At 36.2% G+C, this 5,493-nt stretch overlaps 1 non-coding gene across 1 annotated transcript; it reads left to right on the forward strand.

Annotated features, from left to right (window-relative positions):
• Positions 1-343: 343 nt before the first annotated feature.
• Positions 344-450, forward strand: LOC116141642. The gene has a single exon (XR_004129847.1). It is a non-coding gene; the product is annotated as a small nucleolar RNA R71 (small nucleolar RNA).
• The last annotated feature ends 5,043 nt before the right edge of the window (positions 451-5,493 follow it).

Consider the following 5,493-nt stretch of genomic DNA (forward strand, 5'->3'; position numbering starts at 1 on the left):
CCCTATGCGACATTCACTGCTCACGTGATTACCTGCACAAAAATCACAAGTCAGTTGAGGAGCTTGAATGGAATTTACCTGCATACTCCCCAACTGTTTTTGAAGTGCTGTCAGTTGAGCTGAAATGGCTGTATATGCATCAACTTCATGAAGACCCATGGATTTCTTCGGTTGCACCCTCTCATTAGGTCTTTGATAGTTGTTGCTAGCCAGAACCTCAAGCAACTCGTGAGCTTCTTTCGGAGTCTTATTCTGTAATGCTCCTCCCGAGGCTGCATCCACCATAGTTTGCACATTCACTGTTAATCCATTATTAAATGTTTGGACTTGCATCCAAACTGGCAACCCATGATGTAGACACCTTCTCAGTAACTCTTTGTATCTCTCCCAAGCCTCATACAAAGATTCTGACTCTTCTTGAATGAATGACGTGATGTCATTTCTCAACTTTGCCGACTTTGCTGGAGGAAAGAATTTGGTCAGGAACTTCTGTGCTAAATCATTCCATGTGGTAATTGTTCCCGTTGGTAGTGCCAGTAACCATCCTTTAGCTTTATCCTTCAATGAAAATGGGAATAGTCTCAATCTGATTGCATCATCTGACACTCCGTTAGACTTGAAAGTATCACAAATCTCCAAGAAATTGGTAATGTGTAGATTTGGATCTTCCTTCAAATCCCCCCTGAACTGAACTGAACTGACTGCTGGATCATCTGGATGATTATCGGCTTTATTTCAAAAGTGTTGGCTTGGACCGCTGGTCTCGTAATGCTCGACCTACTGCCTTCAACTGAGGGAACATAGAATTCCCTCAATGTTCTGTTCTCTGCCATCTCTACAACTATTTCTTCTGGTTTAACTCTAGATTCTGTTTCTCTTCTTTCTCTGTTCAGTCTTCGAGTGGTTCTTTCAATCTCAGGATCAGCAAGAACCACTGGCCGACGTCTTGCTCTTCGCATAAACTACACAAAACAATAGCAAGAGTACAATCACACCAAACAAAGAAAATTAACAAAAACAAAACAAATAACAATTAAGTAAAAATAACACTCCAATCTAGCTAACACAAGAAAATTTTAATGTTAACACAAAACTCAATCCCCGGCAACGGCGCCAAAAACTTGATGCGTGTTTACTACAACATGCAATATGTAGCAAGTATACTAATCGCACAAGTAATAGAGTGATAAGTGAGTATCGTTCCCACGAGGATTGGTTGCTAAGCACTAAGTTTTTCTACCGTTTTCAAGTTGGAGCAATCGAATGGTTTGGATTTATGGGAGAAATTTAAACTAAACTAAATCAAAATTTCTAACTATTCAAGTAAATTATGAAGCAAGATTTAAAACACGGATAAAATCAATTAAAACAAACGGGTAGGATTTTGACTGCATTCGGACTTTCTGGGTTAAACCTAAGGATTATACCAATTCCAAAGTCACATGCAGTGATTGTAAATCGAACTCTCTAAGGTATAAAATATACCTTCTCAGGCTATATTTCCTTACTCTTTCCTATTAAACTTCTGCACCCAACAAATTGAAGATTAATAGTTCAAAGTTCATTAAGCACAAGAATCCTAGATTGATTTCATTGATTCTTAAATCTATCTCTAGCATTTAATACTACAATGGTGATTACCCAAGAAGCTTAACATAAATTATTTCTCTATCTCATCATGTTCATCACATAAAAACAATAAATATAGAATAATCACACAATCAAACCAAAATCATATGAAATTTATAATCATCAACTCTTTAACCCATTAGAATTCGAACTACATCAAAACCCTGACCCAAAATAGGTTAGTTCATGACTAAATCAACAATACCAATAAAAGAAATAAAAAATCCAAAGTTCAACATAATGAAAATAAGAGAAAAGGCAAGAAATCTCCCCAAATGACGAATCCACTGGTTTGATCTCGAATCTTCACCCTTTGCAATCAAAGTTTGTCCAAAACTAATCTAAGAAAATGTAAAAAGTTGCTCTCTCTAAGAAAAACGAACTCCCTACAAAAATGACTAAGTTCCTCTTTTATACTCAGCCAAAAACCTAAAAACAAATGCCTAAATGAAACTGTGTGTTTTTGAAATTCCCAGACTTCGCCGCGGCGAAGAAGGATTCTCGCTGCGGCGAAGACGTGAATTAATCCCTCGTGCGCAACTCACTTTGCCGCGGCAAAGAACAAGCTTCGCCACAGTGAACCTTCATGTGGTATTCTGAATCTCTACTTCAGAACTTTCCCAACTTCTGAGATCCGCTCACTTCTGAATCCAAAAACTCCAATTCGCTCCTTATTTGCATTAAATGTCCATTTTAGCCTGAAACTCAAAATATAAAGAATTAAGTAGCAATTCAGGTCAAAATGACTAAAAAGTATCTAAAATCCAACTAAAAAGTCTAATCAAAACAGTATAATCCACGGATTATCAACAACTTTCATACCTTTTATGTTTTTCCTTCAAGAACGAAACCATTGGGTTATGTCATATAGACATCCTCTACAAGGTTTCCATTCAGAAAAATAGTTTTGACATCAATTTTTCAAAACCTATAATCCTGATATGCAGCTATTGCAAGCAAAATTCGAATAGACTTTAGCATCTCTACTGGTGAAAATGTTTCATCATATTCAATGCCATGCTTTTGTTTGAAACCTTTAGCAACCAGTTGTGCTTTATAGGTATACATGTTACCATCCATGTCATTCTTCTTCTTAAAGACCCATTTACACCCTATAGGTTTAACCTCTTCAGGTAGATCCACCAGAGTCCATACTTGGTTCTAGTACATGGAGTCCATTTTAGATTTCATGGCTTTTAGCCATTTAGCGAAATTTGGATCAGATATAGCGTCATCGTAGGTTCTTGGTTTATCATCTTGATAAACTAGTACATCATCATGCTAAGTCATGAGAAAACCATATTTCTCGAGCTCACGACGTACTCTCATAAACCTACGCAGCTCATATGTAGCTTGAGGTGGTTCACTTTGTTCCACAATATGTGCAATAACCTCCTCTTGATGTTCCTCCATATTAGGAGCTACATCCTCTAGTCCCTCATATGTTGCATCTTATGTACTCTGAACTTCATCGAGTTTGACTTTCCTCCCACTAGTTCTTCTTTGAGAAATTCTTTCTCCAAAAGGCCCTGGTTTGAGCAACAAAGACTTTGTGCTATTCTGGATGGTAGAAATTGTATCCCATGGTTTCTTTAGGATGTCTCACGAAAATTCATTTGTCAAATTTTTAGGCAAGCTTATTTGATGTCAATTTCTTGACATAAGCATCACAACCCCAAACTCTCAAACATGACAATTTGGGCTTTTGTCCATTCCATAGTTCATATGGAGTCTTATTTATAGATTTGGATGGCACACAGTTCAGTGTGTTAATCAAATTTTCTAGGAAACAACCCTAGAATGATGCGAGTAGATCAATAAAACTCATCAAAGATCAAACCATGTCAAGCAAGATTCGATTCCTCCTTTCACATACACCATTATGCTAAGGTGTATATGAAAGTGTGAGTTGTGAAACTGTCCCACATTCTTTAAGGTATTCTCCAAACTCTAAGCTTAAGTATTCACTTCCTCAATTAGACCAAAGAGTTTTAATACTTTTGCCCAACTTATTCTGTACTTCATTTCTGAATTCTTTGAATTTGTCAAAAGATTCAGATTTATGTCTCATTAAATAGACATAACCATATCTACTAAAATCACCAATAAATGTGGTGTAGTACGAATATCCTTCTCTGGTTTGAATTGTTAATTGTCACATACATCACTATGGATGATGCCTAATAGTTCTGTAGATCTTTCATTGTGCCTAGTGAAAGGTGACTTGGTAATTTTGCCTAAAAGGCATGACTCGCATACGTCATAAGATTGTACATCAAATGGGTCCAAAATTCCATCTTTATGGAGTTTTGCAATGCAAGTCTGATTAACATGACCTAGCCTACAATGCTAGAGAAATGTTTGGTTCAGATCGCCATGCTTGGCTTTCTTACTTTCAAGATTGAGTATTTCTTTTTTATCCATTTCTAGAACATATAACTGTTATGTAATTTTGCAGTTCTGTTATGACTACCATTTAAATTAAAAGACAACAATCCCTTAGTAATAAGAAATTGATATCCAATGTTGTCCAAAGCAGACATAGAAATAATGTTTTTGGAAACTAAAAGTACATAATAGCAATCCACAAGTTCTAAAATAAGGCCCGAAGGCAATGATAAATGATAAATTGCTACGGCTAATGTAGCAATTCTAGTTCCATTTCCAACGCGTAGGTCTACCTCCCTTTGGATCACTCTACTCTACCGTAGCCCCTGCACATTAGTACAAATGTGAGAACCACATCTCATATCAATGACCCAAGATGAAATAGGAGATAAATTAATCTCAATCATATACATACCTTTGGAAGAATTCTTCTTCTTCTTCTTGCTCACTAGGAAGGCCTTGCAGTGTTTCTTCCAACGGCTAGGTTTGCCACAGTGAAAGCAAACCACCCTCCCATCCTTGCTAACCTCACTGTTAGACTTCTTAAAATCATATTATGCAGCTTCTAGCATATTAACAAGCTCAGAAAGGGATTTCTCCGTTATGTTCTTATTGAAATCCAATATGAATTGAGAAAATGTATCTGTCAAGGACTGCAAAACCAAGTCTGTAACTAAGTGATCATCCATAGAAATACCCAAAAGTTCTAGCATATCAATGTACTCAACAATCTTGCTTAAATGAGGATCTACTTTAATACTCTTCTCTATCTTGTAATTGAATAGTTGTTTTGTCACCTTATACCTTTCACTCCGATGATGGCAGAAAATTAGGGTAGATGGATCCATATTTTCAAATTGCCTCTACAATTCAAGCGTCATCGATACTAGCATGATGTATTTAATAAGGTTAATATTGGCATCATCCAAACGTCTCTAATAAACATCTTGTTGTTGGTAAGTGAGATTAACATCAGGTTCTGGAGCCATAGCTCGATCGATGGTATATAGCTTTCCTTCATACTGTTAGTATATATAAGTGTATACCCTAGAAACCATTCATGTTGTCGGTTTCAGAGTGTTTTGTCTTGTATCAATATATATCATAAATAATTCTTCCATTCATATATATAAATTGCTTCCTTTATTCAGTCATGCATTTAAAATAAAGTATGTATATGAATTGTCCAGATGATTCATTTAATTGGTAAATGAATTATCAAAAAGGGTTCCCTAAAGAAGTAATATAATTTGGGCAATTATATTGCATAGTAGGCACACTGGATGCTTCCGAAAGATATCATGAGTTGATATAAGTACGGATGACGATGATAGTCATGTCACTGGGGCATTAGTATGGATTAGCTGTTGGTGAACTGTTTTTCGAATGTGACCGAATAACGACAAATCACTTGGAAAAGCATGTAGTCAATGATTTATTGTTTGGTTATATCAGTGCACGATGTAGTCCTTTGAC

The sequence above is a fragment of the Pistacia vera genome, unplaced genomic scaffold, assembly GCF_008641045.1.
Source record: "Pistacia vera cultivar Batoury unplaced genomic scaffold, PisVer_v2 Contig1117, whole genome shotgun sequence".
NCBI classification, from domain to species: Eukaryota; Viridiplantae; Streptophyta; class Magnoliopsida; order Sapindales; family Anacardiaceae; genus Pistacia; species Pistacia vera.